The sequence below is a fragment of the Nilaparvata lugens genome, chromosome 13 (assembly GCF_014356525.2).
Source record: "Nilaparvata lugens isolate BPH chromosome 13, ASM1435652v1, whole genome shotgun sequence".
Classification (NCBI taxonomy): Eukaryota; Metazoa; Arthropoda; class Insecta; order Hemiptera; family Delphacidae; genus Nilaparvata; species Nilaparvata lugens.
In genome coordinates, this window is record NC_052516.1 from 2,653,621 (window position 1) to 2,669,783 (window position 16,163).

Genomic DNA, 16,163 nt, shown 5'->3' on the forward strand with positions numbered 1-16,163 from the left:
TATTGAGATCTTGTAATGCGGCTTTTATCGTTTTAAATGGCGTTGTGACTTCTCCTACCCAAAAGCTATAATAATATTTTCAATGAAAACAGTTTTTTTAGGGTAAGTTCAAGAAAGTTGACATTATTTTTAATGGACGAAGGCTCAGTTTTCACATCAGCTCCATGTTTAATGTTGTACTTTTCTTGAATTATTATTGCTAACTTCAATTTTCCGGAGTTTTTGGAAAACTTAGGAGAACGAGATTCACTCTAATATTTCAGCATTGGTTAAATGGGGAGGATAAGTTCTGTTTATGAGGGTTACTGACAGTGCAAAAAATACTATAATTATGACAAAAATGCATTGAACAGTTGGCATTCGCCTTAATCTATTGGGAAGCTATTCTCCACATTGGAAATGATTGACATCATAAATAAATGAATAAATTTTTATTGTCATTGAACAACATTGGAAATAGGCAAAGTCAAAAATAATACTAGACAATATACATGTCAGAAGGATATAAGTTAATGTAATTGAAAGTATGTACGGTATACGTAAACACAAACATAACTAGTAGTTGATTTATTTATTGATTGATTGATTGATTGATTGATTGATTGATTGATTGATTGATCAGTACTTTATTTATGTAGATTACAATATATACTGGCTTATACACTTATATACAATAGCTTACAATATAGCAAAATTATAGATGAATTTACATAATATAGTCTAAGAAAATAATTATTGAACTGTATATGATATGAAAAAGCAATTTGTAATATAATAACTATAGATAATAATCATATTGTTATGCATCTACATAAATTGGCGGAGCTTTGGACATATCAATGTCCATTCTTCGGAAAGGATATTAAAAATATCCTCCCCACTAACTCTCTACCAAAGTGGTTCTGTGAACAGTAGACCTCGCGCAGCTATAACGACGTCCCAAACCATAAGCACATCCACACTGATACACTAACTATTTATTTGATCAGATCATGCTTACACAAGATTTAATTATCATATAACGCTTTCTGGAATTTAGCGCGAGAAAACCAGAAGACATCTAGGCGCCCAGACGAGCTGTTATAAATTTCTTTGCATCCTATTTAATAGTGCATAAAAATTGCATTCAATGAGGCATGCAATTTATAGTCTACACAGCTGCTTATTTTACTTTCCTTGCCCTATTACCATAGGTAAGGAAAGTATTGCTTTCCGAAAAAAATTAAGGTACCCCAATTTCTAAATTTCTATACGTTTCAAGGTCCCCTGAGTCCGAAAAAGTGGTTTTTGGGTATTGGTCTGTATGTGTGTGTGTGTGTGGTGTGTGTGTGTGTGTGTGTGTGTGTGTGTGTGTGTGTGTGTGTGTGTGTGTGTGTGTGTGTGTATGAGTGTGTGTGCGTCTGTGTACACGATATCTCATCTCCCAGTTAACGGAATGACTTGAAATTTGGAATGTAAGGTCCTTACACTATAAGGATGCGACACGAACAATTTCGATCAAATGCAATCCAAGATGGCGGCTAAAATGGCGAAAATGTTGTCAAAAACAGGGTTTTTCGCGATTTTCTCAAAAACGGCTCCAACGATTTTGATCAAATTTAAACCTGGAATAGTCATTGATAAGCTCTATCAACTGCAACAAGTCCTATATCTGTAAAAATTTCAGGAGCTTTGCCTCATCTATGCAAAGTTTGATTTTAGATTCTCAATTATCAGCCTTCATATACAATTTAAACAAAAACTTTCAAGTGGAAAAGATTGAGCATGAAAATCTCTGCAATTAATGTCCTGTAACATTTCCACCTAGAATTGAAAATAAGCTTGAAATCCGAGAAAATGTGATTATTAAATTGCAAACTGTTGACAACTGTTGGTTCTATTAAATCATTCACTACGAAGAGATAGCAGATATAGTGTGCTTCCAGCGTTATTGACCTATCACCAGCTGTCTTTATCACCAGCTGTCACCAGCTGGAAATTGATCACCAGCTGTCTCATATCTTTGAATAGTAGACTTGAGATGCGGGAGTACACTAGCGTCAGGTGATCAATTTTCTTAACGGCAAGGAAAGTTGTGTGATGTGCCACACCAGATTTTTTTACCAAGTTACATGAGATATTGAATTGCATGCGTCATGGCATGCAATTTATAGTCAACTGACAGCTGATTTATGGTAAATAATTCTATAGTCTGATTTTCACTCTAATATTGACGTATGAAGGAGGCTCCTTTTTCCTTTTACATTATCCTTGAAATGCAAAATTTCGAAAAACCTTGTATATATACGTCGACGCGCAATTTAAAAAGGAACATACCTGTCAAATTTCATGGAAATCTATTACCGCGTTTCGCCGTAAATGCGCAACATATAAACATTTAAACATTCGTCGACTTGAATCTTAGACCTCACTTCGCTCGGTCAACTACATCTAAAGTAGACCCAGAAGAATTCAGGAGTCTAGAAAATTCATATTGAATCTTCTATCAACAAAATTGGAAGAAACGTATCGCGAAATTTGCCGCATTGGTTCACGATCACTGATATTCGAATAATGATTACATTCTAACAGTACACTCAAATTTCAATAGCTGATTATAACATTCCAATCATCATTATTTTAAATTCCATTAGTTAAATCTATGGCTTATCTGAACGATAACTTGAACGCAACTATTTATTTAACTTGAAAATGAGTTTAAGATTCCTCAAATAAATTAAAACAATGCTTGATATCCCTTCTCTGTTATTCTTTACACCAACCATGGTAATTAGAATCATAGAGAAACAATAGCGTAAGTAGATATCCCATGGTATAGGGAATTTATGTCGCAACTTTTACTGTTATCTCATGCCGATTACTGTCGATTATTGTCAATTTTTACTGTTTTGTTGGGGTGATAGTGTATGAACGGCACAATTTGAGAGACTACCAGCGTCACACAGCTGCATGGGAAAGAACTACGTGAACTATCGGCTTGGGATAACAGTAAAAATTGCGACATAAACGCCCTATACCATGGGATATCTACTTATACTATCGTTTCTCTATGGTAGAATTATCATCTAATATGGAGCATCTTATATTCAATTCGTTTTTTAGATAAAAATAACAATCAATCGTTTTGTTAATGACTGCAATTAGATGGAATATTTTACGCTTTATAGAGTATGAAATATTCAGAGGGTGGGTAACTTGATAACATTCTACCTGATTATGCTAGTCAAGCACATTTTATTTACAATATAGCAGCTTTTATTCATAATGATGGATTAGATATAAGTCAATGATTAGCAAACAGTTCCCATAGAGGAGTTCACATAGATTGGGGTTACTTAGTGTTGGATTGAGAGAGAAAGAGATACAGTATGATAGAATAAAAGGGAGGAAGAATTGAAGAGAAAAAGAATGGAAGAGAGTGAGAAATGTTGAGAGAGAGAGAGACTGAGAGAGTGTTGTTGATTAGTGTCGTAAAGGGTAACAGAGAATCCAAGCCAAGGGTAAGAGAGAGAAAGAATCAAAGAGAGTGAGAGAAGATAAGAGAGAGAAAAAGATATCAAGAGTAAGAGAAAGATAGATAGTACGAGAGAGAGTCTGATTAGAGTGTCGTAGAGGGTGATAGAGAATTCAAACCAAGGGTGCGAGATGATCTATGAATCTGGCATCTATCAATTGCGTTTAGCCCCTTTTTAATCGGATTTAGAGAGGTCTCTCACCCCCCTCTCTCCTCCTAAACCACCCCTACTCACAGGTCACGTGTCTAAAGTCAGCCAGGAAATGTGAATGGTTAACCATGCGAAATCTAATAGCGCTAAGCCTCCTTTACAATACACTACTGAGTTATTCGGAAATGTGAACACAGACAATATGTAGCAAGTCATACACTTCAATTCTCTCACTCTCTCTCCCACTCACTCAATCTCTCTCTCTCTCACTCTCTCTCTCTTCTCTCTTTGGTAGAGAGTTAGTGGGGAGGATATTTTTAATATTCTTTCCGAAGAATGGACATTGATATGTCCAAAGATCCGCCAATTTATGTAGATGTATAACAATATTATAATTATTATCTATAGTTATTATATTACAAATTGCTTTTTCATATCATATACAGTTCAATAATATTTTCTTAGTCTATATTATGTAATTCATCTATATTTTGCTGTATTGTAAGCTATTGTACATAAGTGTATAAGCCAGTATATATTGTAATCTACATAAATAAAGTACTCAATCAATCTCTCTCTTTATCTTCCTCTTCCGCCCTCTCACTATTCATCCAAGAATTGAAAATATCAAATTTCAAGTTTTGATCAATTCATTCTGAACAATGAATAATAAATCTTCATACTGCGAGAAATGATTGAATAATCAGCTGTATTATCATTTATTGTGCTTTGGAAGTCAGGAAATATTGTATTTTTTTAATTATTGTAACTTCCAACTATTGTAAGTATTGCAACTTATTGTAACTGGAACTTTATCTAATGTCTCTCTCAACAATCAATATATATAAAAGCGAAATCGCACTCACTCACTGACTGACTGACTCACTCACTCGCAGAACTAAAAATCTACCGGACCAAAAACGTTCAAATTTGATAGGTATGTTCAGTTGGCCTTTTAGAGGCGCACTAAGAAATCTTTTGGCGATATTTTAACTCTAAGGGTGGTTTTCAAGTTCGTCTTTTAGCATGTATATTCTTCTTATTCTCTTAATTATAATTGAAAAATGTCTATACCATATTTTAATATAGAACTATAATCTAGAGAGAGTACCTCTTCGAAACAGTTGTTCTGGTAACTAAATTAATAATTTTGTCAGGTTGGCATTAAGTTGAGTTGACTTTGTTAGGTTGGCACCAAGTTGAAGATTGAAATGCATTTATCGCGGAAAAATTGATTGGGCACTGCTACTTCAATCAGAGCTATCCCTGGGAATATTATATTACTAGCAGTTCGCTCGCCATATCCGTTTAGTCTGATCCCCGACTGGATCGTCCTAACATATGATAAAAATGCTTAAATGAAAAATCTACTGATCTCATTCTTGGACGATCCAGTCGGGCGTCCAGGGGGCGGAGCCCCATTACTAGACGGATATATCGAGCGAAGCGAGCCTGACGGCTAGTTTATCATATACAAGTAGTATTTCCTAATAGAGTATTTTAATTTGGCTACTTGAATTTCCAATTTAAAACAACTAGTATCATTGTAATATTTTCAACTAGCAGGTACCCGTGCTTCGCAAGGGTCTATTTTAAAACTTGGCGTAATGAAATCCAGAAGAATTGAAAATAGGCCTATAAGAATCCTCGGTTGATTAAGATTTATAAGCGCATTTCAAGTAAATCATCCAGTAGTTCAGACGTGATGATGCGTCTAACATAATTCCCCTATCCTCTACAAGTGTGTTTACGTGTTTAAGCCAGTCCTTTCCACTATTATAGAATAGAAGATGATAGATAGATGGATATATCATCCATATATCTATTATCTTCTATACTATAACACAGGAAATGAATGAGAATAAATTTTGAAAGGTTTGAGATATCGATGTGCGTTTTTCACCATATCTTTTCTCTGGAAATCCTGTATAGGAATCATGTATCATATGACCACCTTTCAATTAAAACATAATTGAATGCGTCAAACATAATTTTCCTATACTACTTTACACCTGTTACGTGTATAATCCAGTTCTTTAATATAATAAAATTTTAACTCCCACCATATGATTTGGTGATTTTTTATGAAATCGTAGTACTATAATGGAGTTTGAACATTAATTCTGAAAAATCTAGAAGGAAAAATGAAATTTGGGCTTTCAGGAGCACGAGATTGATATTTTTAGAATCTATTTCAAATTAGGAGATCTAAATCATTCCCGTTTTTCCTGTATGCAATCCACAAGTTGACATGTTTTGATGCGAACAAACGAACAAACGAACACACGAACAAATACAACCCTACTCTCTCTTATTATATAGATTACAGAGCTTCCCGAATCTATAAGTATAATAATCTTCACTATAATAAAGGAAAGAACTGGCTTATACACGTAAGGGATAGGAAAATTATTATGTTTGAGAATCATCACGTCTGAACTTCTGGATGAATTAACTTGAAATTTTGCATATAGATTCTTAATTAACCGAGGATGGTTATAGGCCTATAAACTCTTCAAGATTCCTGTCGGCCAAGTTTCCAGTTTGTCAATATTTTTAAAATCTACCCTTGCGGAGCTCGGATTACGTGCGTAGTGAGTCCACGTTATAATGACAGTATTTGATTAACTTTGATGTTGCTATCCATGTCTATCATTCGACAAAGCAGGTAGTACTATCCTTTTCTAGTTCCGCAACGATGCCAAATTTTTTTAACAGTGTAGAGATAATAATAATCATGGCAGAGAACAGGCAACGCTGTTCTTTTATCTTCATCCACTGCCATTATAACGTGGACCTTACTATAGTCTATATAATTGAATGCTCTTCAATGATCTACTATGGATTGTATACTTGAATTTTCAATATTATAGGAAACAACTAGTATCATTGTAATATTTTCTAATTAAAGAGTTTCCTAAATCTATAATAAATTATAATAATTCTGACGAACGAACAAACTCATGAAGATGAACAACTGCAAAATATACTTTGTGACATCTTAAAATTATTGAGACCATGAAATAAAATAAATCGAAGAAATAAAAGATATTATTATTGTCAAGGCTAGGAAGAGTATCAAATGTACTGTTACCTGATAGCATTGAAGATTCTACTATCAACAGCCGAGACTGAGCACCGTTCTATACGGCATATTAATTTTAGGAGAAATTTTATTGAAAATATTATTTATTGCAAATAATTTGTAAATCGTTTATAGTCAACCATCAAATTTAGAGACACAATTAGTAGAAATTTTACACACACTTAAAAGTTTGAGGTTATAACACCGAGGACTCAGTGTAAGATTTTATACATGTGTGACGTCTCCGTCTGGGGCATTGCTCAAGTAAAAAACCAGGAACCCCCCAAGGAGCGTTACAACTTCAATCTCAATGTATTTATTTATCCATTTCATCCACAATTACAATATCAAATTAATGATTGGGATGGGAATTAATAATTCAACAAGCCTCAAAGATATTTGATAATTTGAGGAATTTTAAGAGTGGATGACTAGCAGAGTGAATTTAGGTGAAACGGTAGAAACCTCCTCAAATTCTCAACTGATTTTTTCAACAACAAAACTCAAGTCCAATATCATATAACTCATTCAATAATACCATAGAGAAACAAAGCATAAGTAGATATCCCATGGTATAGGGCGTTTATGTCGCAACTTTTACTGTTATCTCAAGCCGATTACTGTCGATTATTGTCTATTTTTACTGTTTTGGCCGCGTGAGATTGTATGAACGGCACAATATGAGAGACTGCCAGCGCCACATAGCTTTATTGGAAAGAACTACGTGGACTATCGGCTTGAGATAACAGAAAAAGTTAAGACATAAACACCTCATACCATGGATATCTACTTATGCTATTGTTTCTCTATGATAATACAGAATCATTTGAATCATTGTATCATCTGAGTCATTGTATCATAGATCATTCAGTCATTTGTGATATCATTGTCACCAAGAACCACGAGTATCAATGACAACTAGACACACTCCTTATTTGTACATTCCATTGAGAGGAGCCCTGTACAGTGTATAACCCATCATAATAGACCGACCGCTATAAAGTTCTCCCATAATAAATATATCATGTTCAACATACATTGTGAGGAACCCTGTATAGTGTATAACCCACCATAATAGACCTCTATAAAGGATTTCTCCCATATCATGTGCAACATATATATTTTGTGGAGTGATACAATTCAAAAGACTGTGTCCATATATATCACTGTTTCAACGCATTATAAGTTACAGTTAGGCTATAGATATAATATTCACCTAAAACTATTTATCGTGCCTTTCTTATATACTTTGAGATCTACTTCAAACTGTCAGTATTGGTTGAATGGGAAGCAATGATGTTATTTTATAAGACTTGCTGACAGATTAAAGTGAATAGAGCCTCCTCAATCAAACAGCTATCTCACGGTGGGTTTGTGTAACACGATACGCGGTCACCCTTCCAACCAGTGACAGGCTTACACGTGACTGAGCTCGGCTCGTGAGAAAAGAGATACGTGTCATTGTGGTGGGATATGATGCTACTACAAATAATAGATTTGTAGTTTGAAAGCGGTGATGTATGGAGTGGTAGGGTGGGGGATGAATGATTTAGTTGTCTTTATGAATGGATGCGGACGAGTTGTGTATGATGAAGTTCATTCATTCATTCATTCATGACTAGCAGGTAACCCGTGCTCCGCAAGGGTCTAACTAGTAGTTTTGTGAACAGTAGACCTCGCGCAGTTATAAAACGCAGCCTCCTCTTATACTGTCCATCAGAGTCAATTCTGTCTGTATATCGTGTCGGCGAGATATCGGCATAGAGAAACAATAGCGTAAGTAGATATCCCATGGTATGGGAATTTATGTCGCAACTTTTACTGTTACCTCAAGCTGTACTGTCGATTATTGTCAATTTTACTGTTTTGTTGGGGTGTAGTGTATGAACGGCACAATTGAGAGACTACCAGCGTCACACAGCTGCATAGGAAAGAACTATGTGAACCATCAGCTTGGGATAACAGTAAAAGCTGCGACATAAACGCCCTATACCATGGGATATCTATGCTATCGTTTCTCTATGATATCGGTGTGAAAACGGCTAATGACTGTTGGGGCTGGTGTATCAAAAATGCTAACATCAAAAGCTAATCTCCTTCAAGACATAATGGCAACAGGTCAGCCCGAGTTCAAAGCAGAGAAAGGTCGAGACTGTCGAGAGACAATACTATGCTATTTTAGTTATTAATTGCATGCGTTATTGCACGCAATCAATAGTTCATTTAATGGTGCATAAAAATTGCATTCAATGAGGCATACAATTAATAGTCTACACAGTTGCTGATTTTTTACCAAGTTACCTTGAGATATTGCATTGCATGTGTCATGGCATGCAATTTATAATCCACTCGACAGCTGATTTATAATGAATATTATTCTATAGTCCGATTTTTACGGTAATCTTGGCGTATGGAGGAGGCTCCTTTTTCCTTTTTTATTATCCTTGAAATGCAAAATTTCCAAAAACCTTGTAAATACGTCGACACGCAATTTAAAATTGAACATACCTGTCAAATTTCATGAAAATCTATTACCGCGTTTCGCCGTAAATGTGCAACATATAAACATTTAAACATTAAGAGAAATGCCAAATCGTCGACTTGAATCTTATACCTCACTTCGCTTGGTCAATTAAAAACTTGACGTATTTGAAGAAATTGAAATAGGCCTATAACCATCCTCGGTAAATTAAGAAACTCTATGCAAAATTTCAAGTTATTCAGACGTGATGATGCGTATTCGTGAATTTCCTATACCGTACGTGTTTAAGCCGTTTCTCCCTTTATATTATAAGATATAATTAGAGTACCCTCTAGAATTAATAAAATAATAAAACAAGAATACAATTGAAACTACTAGTTTCGGTGATCACACCATCGTCAGGTTATATAAAATATCGGGGCACCGAGCTTCGCTCACACAATAATTCTCTAAAATAATCATAAATTTATATTTTACAGCTGGTTATATGTCAGCTTATGAATTTCGGGGATGCGATATTTTGATTTTCCACAGAATCACTCGCACACTTTTTACTTTCCAGACGACGAAAGACTCAGCTGTTTCAGCCAAGGATGAATTATCCTTTTGATGTCGTTCAGCGAGTTTTCCTAAGGATGAGACCTAGTGCAATCTAATTTCTATATCATAAACCTACTATGATCCAAATTTCGTGATAATCGTTAGAGCCGTTTTCGAGATCCGTTGAACATAAATAACCAGATATGAATAATATAAACAACCAGATATAAAATACAGAATTGCTCGCTTAATATAATAGTTTAAATTTCCCATAAATGTTTACTAATACTTTTGTTATTTTGAATATCATCTTCAAGTAAATTATTTTAGCAGCTGCCCCTATCAACTGATTTATTTGAGATTTTTTAGTTTTTAAATTTTTCGAAAACTCTTTCCTTTATAATATTATTGATATAGATGGAGTTGATACCTGCAAGACTCTCTCTATATTGTGAGATCCTCGTTGTGGAGGAAGATGAGGGAACAGCGTTGCCGATTCTCTGCCTCGCCACTGCCTCCTATATAAAGAATAGCTGATACCGATGTATCTGATTTAATATTTACTGTTCATTCTTGTTCAATACTAGTAGCTCTGTGAACAGTAGACCTCATGCAGTATTCTCATCCACAAGTACCTGATTGAAACTATAGACCTTATGGAAATACAGCAATAGAAATACAGCAAAACTTCTCCACACATCTGTGTAATCACTTGTCAGCTGATTTATGATGAATAATTATTGTATAGTCTGATTTTTACTCAAATATTGGCGTATGAAGGAGGCTCCTTTTTCCTTTTATATTATCCTTGAAATGCAAAATTCCCAAAAACCTTGTATATACGTCGACGCGCAATTTAAAAAGGAACATACCTGTCAAATTTCATGAAAAACTATTACCGCGTTTCGCCGTAAATGCGCAACATATAAACATTTAAACATTAAGAGAAATGCCAAACCGTCGACTTGAATCTTAGACCTCACTTCGCTTGGTCAATTAAAAACTTGACGTATTTGAAGAAATTGAAATAGGCCTATAACCATCCTCGGTAAATTAAAAAACTCCATGCAAAATTTCAAGTTATTCAGATGTGATGATACGCTATTCGTGAATTTCCTATACCCTACGTGTTTAAGCCAATACTTTCCTTTATGATATAATAGATGGAGTTCAGACCTGCAAGGCTCTCCCTATATAGTGAGGTCCCCGTTGAAGTTAAAGAGAGGGGAACAGCGTTGCCGATTCTCTGCCTTGTCACTGCCTCCTATATAGAGAATAGCTGATACCGATGTATCTGATCTAATATTTACTGTTCATTCGTGTTCAATATGATCAATTATATTTTATTCGTCAAAATGTTTTTCAATGATTCAATAATACATTTTCATAATTGAGATTTTGTTCATTAATTAAATTTCTACATTGTTAAAAAAGATCTGACAACAGACAAGGATTGCAACACTGATGTTAATCAATTTTGTTTGAAACAATAAATTACCGGTACATTTCATTCGTCGAGAAAAAAATTTTATCAACGATTCAATAATGAATTTTCATATAAATATAAAGAAAATAAAAATCTCAGTACCCTTTTTTTAAAATATTTTTTCACAACATGTTTCGGTCATTTATGCCATTTTCAAGTGATATCAATAATATCAAGTGAATTTTCATAATATGAGATTTAATATTTTGTTCTAACGCTGACCTCACTCAAATTTATGTACAACTTGAAGGGTAGAAGAGATAAATACTCCAGCGTCCTACTGTTTTTGCTTATTTGTGTTCATTCCATTTGAATTACACATTTATTGAACGAGTGTTAGCGAGCTCTCACTATTGACTTACTGAAGGCCAAAGTCGTTGTCCGTCTGTTTGTATGTTCTACAATAACTTTAGAAAGAATTGATCAATCAGCATCAAATTTAGAACACGTATTATTCAAAGTTTGTTGGTCAACAAAATTGACTTACACCTTCGTCCTTTTTCAGGATATAAAAATAGCATTGAAAGTGCATAAGAAAAAAATGTGTTGTGATTTAGTCAGCTGAAGAATTTGTTGCATGCAATTACTACATTTTTCCATTCATTCATTCATTCATAACATCTTCTACAGCCATTTGGGAGCTATGACACATGCTGAAACATGATTTATCTGGTTAATATACAGCACAATTAATAACTTTTACATCAACAAACTGATACGGGTTGAGATATCAATGTGCTGATATCGCCATTTATTTTCTCTTGGAATTGGAACTCTGTACGGTATCGAAATCATGAATCACATGACCACTTTTCAAATTCTCATTTCAAAAAATGAATTTGGATTCATATGAGGGTCAATGATGTTAAAGCGAAAGAGTAATTTTTCATTTCAAATAGGATCTCAATGAAACCTACTGTCAAATTAATCTTGTTAGAGAAATATTTAGCAGTTTCCATGATTTTCATCATCTCTGTATAATTAAAGGTTGCGGGTTTCAAAGATCACAATTCAGCGAGTTCTCCAACCCTGGGGGCCTCTAGTTTATACATTTAATTATAAAATTATGATAACACAAGGTAAAGTTCTATTTCAGAAGCTTTTGCCGCCGACGTTCATGTCTGAATCTAGTTACAATTACTGCCGTTAGATGTCGCGGGCTGTCCACAATTGAGCAGTGTAGTACCAATTGCTGCCACCAGGTAGCATGAGCGCTGCTCTCTGTTTCTCAACTCGGCTTGGCTGGCTGGATCAGCTTTGGCTTGCTATCTCCACAAAGGGTTTGGCTTGTAATGGAGCAAGCACTCCTTTAACTTGAAATTACAGTCTAACGCTTGATTTTACGAAAAAATGTTACTCAACATTATTTGTAGATAATGCATTTCTCTATATTTTTGTCTCCTACAGTTTTTTGATATAAGAAGCCGTTGAGGCAGAATTTTATAGAAACCAAGTAATTGGGGAATAAAACTTATGATTATTCACGAATTATGGCGTAATGAGTCACTTTACGACAAATGTTACTTGACATTATTTGTAGAACATCTTTTGTTCTATAATTTTTGTTTCGTACAGTTTTTCGATATAAGTGACCATTCCGGCGAAAATTTCATAAAAACTTTACATTTGACTAATATAATTTAAGTTATTCTTTAACAAGAATTATGGAGTGAGGCCAACGTTATAATGGCCGTATTTGATTAACATTGCTGTTGATATCCTTGTCTATCATTAGTTCTATCCTTTTCTGGCCCCACAACATTGCCAGATCGTTTTTTAACAATGTAAGAATACTATTAATAAACAAATTATTCAATTCAAATTATGAAAATTTATTATTCAGTCATTGAAAAATTACATATTTTCTTGCAAAATGAAATATAATTGATTAATTCAAACAAGAATGAACTTTTAATATCACATAATATAATTATATCCTATTATATTAAGCGAGCAATTTCTGTATTTATATATCTGGTTATTTTTATATCTGGCTATTTTTATATCCGGTCATTTATGTTTAACGGATCTCGAAAACGCTCTAACGATTTTCACGAAATTTGGGAACATAGTAGTTTATGATAAATAAAGATTCGATTGCTCTAGGTCTCATCCTGGGAAAACTCGCTGAACGACATTAAAAAGATAATTCATCCTTGGCTGAAACAGCTGTGGATAGTAAAAAAGTGAGTATGTGAAAAATCAAATATCGAATCCTCAAAGTTCATAAGATGACGTTAGCCAGCTGTGAAATATAAACATGATCATTTTAGAGAATTGTGTTCTTTTTATCAATAAATAAAAATAGCGAGCAAAGCTCGGTGCCCTGATATTTATACTGATATCAGCTACCCTCTATAGAAGGTGAAGGTAGTGGCAAGGCAGAGAATCATAACGCCGTCTTCTGTCTTTCTTCACAGCCATTATAAAGTGGACCTCACTAAGTTCTTGATTCTATTCCTGTGTCAAGAACCAGTATCGTCTACCAGTTTCAAAATTTAAAAAAAATGATAGAGTTGGCAGTTATAGGTGGGTAGTCTTCGTCTCATATTCTGATCTCACTATAGCAACTATACAAGCATTACATTATATTATATTGCATTACATCATTGTATTTATTTATTCAATTATTTATTTTTTTTATTTATTTAGTTATTTTTATTATTTATTTATTTATTTATTTATTTATTTATTTATTTATTTATTTATTTATTTATTTATTTATTTATTTATTTATTTATTTATTTATTTATTTATTTATTATTTATTTATTTATTTATTTATTTATTTATTTATTTATTATTTATTTATTTATTTATTTATTTATTTATTTATTTATTTATTTATTTATTTATTTTATTTTATTTATTTATTTATTTATTATTTATTTATTTATTTATTTATTTATTTATTTATTTATTTATTTATTATTTATTTATTATTTATTTATTTATTTATTTATTTATTTATTTATTTATTTATTTATTTATTTATTTATTATTTATTTATTTATTTATTTATTTATTTATTTATTTATTTTTTATTTATTTATTTATTTATTTATTTATTTATTTTTTATTTATTTATTTATTTATTTATTTATTTATTTATTTTTTATTTATTTATTCGTGGATAAATATTACAAATCATATAAAATAATATGAGGGTAGGAACAACTGGCTTGGCCCAAACTATTCCTTCCCGAATTTTGATAATGTTACATGTCAATAAAATAGGTTATGTTTCCACTGTAAATAGTTTCAGCTCAATTTTCGTCCAAAATAAATATGAGATGCAAAATTTTAAATTAGAAGACTTAAAAACACCAACGAAAGTAAAATTTACCTTAACTATCACTGCACATTGAATTGATTATGTTATTTTATAAAATTTTGAAGCCATAAATACACATATATTATAATTATTATTGAACGAAAATCGTAAATAAATGCTGCAAATCACCCCGAAGACCTCTGCTACTGCAGACATTGACAACAGGGCTAACAGCTAGATGGAAATTCGATGAGAACTACTATCCAAAAATATAGCTGCTATCTAGTTGTTAGCCCTGTTGTCAATGTCTGCAGTAGCAGAGGTCTTCGGTGTGATTTGCAGCATTTATTTAGGTTTTCGTTCAATAATAATTATATATTAATTAGCATTTGAATAAATGCATTCTCTATTTATTCCATCTGTAACACATATATTACATTGCATTACATTATATTACATTACATCATATTACATTACATTCATTAAACAAATAAAACACAAAACTACATTGCAAGAACATAGTTCGCACTTCCTACCCACCAAACAACGTGAAGTGCCATTTTTTTCACCCCTCTAAAACACAACCCCGTTCAACCCGCGCACGCGTGCGATCGCGCGCTCTTTAGCGGCAACAATATGCCACGTGTCATTGTTATTGTTGCGAAGGGCGGTCAATGCAAGTAGGGCGCCCTGGGCCCTCTGTAAGGGCGGGCGGCGATTTAAGTTGCATCTAGTTTGTATTAGGGCTTACAGAGTCTGGTACCTTACAGATCCGCCCCTACTAATGACCTGTGATTGATGATTGTAAGCCTATACACACTTTTCGCACACTAGAACTGAGAGATTATGGGCTGAGAGTGTGTGAAAGAGAGACAGAAGAATGGTTGAATAGCTAGAGAAAGAGAGAAAAATAGTAAAGAAAAGAATGGTTGAGAGTTGACTGTGAAATGAGTAAGTGAGATCATGAGTGAGTTAGAGAGAGAGCGCGAGAGATAGATAGAAATAAAGAGAGACAGTGAGAGAGAGATTGATTGATTGAGTGCTTTATTTATGTAGATTACAATTTATAGGTACTGGCTTATACACTTATATACATTAGCTAACAATACAACAAAGTTTTGGATAAATTTACATGATAGAAACCAAAAAAATAATCATTGAACTGTATATGATATGAAAAAAATAGAATAACTGAAAATAATGCATCTACAAAAATTGGCGGAGCTTTGAACATAAATTATCAATGTCCTTCCTTCGGAAAGAATATTCAAAGTATCCTTCACAGTAACTCTCTACAAGAACTTTAATTTGCTTATTCAACTGGGGACTTGAATTCATTTCACAAATGAAAAACATTGTGAAAGTTTAAATACATATGATGAGTTAAAAACTAATGAAATAGTAAATAAATGAATGAATAAAATAACTAATTGAAAAAAGTGTGTGAGAGAGAGATTGATTAATTATTTGCCTTAATTAGGGCGGAGTTAGGACTCTAGGTCCTCTCTGCCACACAACCCTGGAAGAGAGAAAGAGATTGATTGATTGAGTACTTTATTTATGTAGATTACAATGTATACTGGCTTTTACACTTATATACAAATGCTTACAATACAGCAAAATTATAGATGA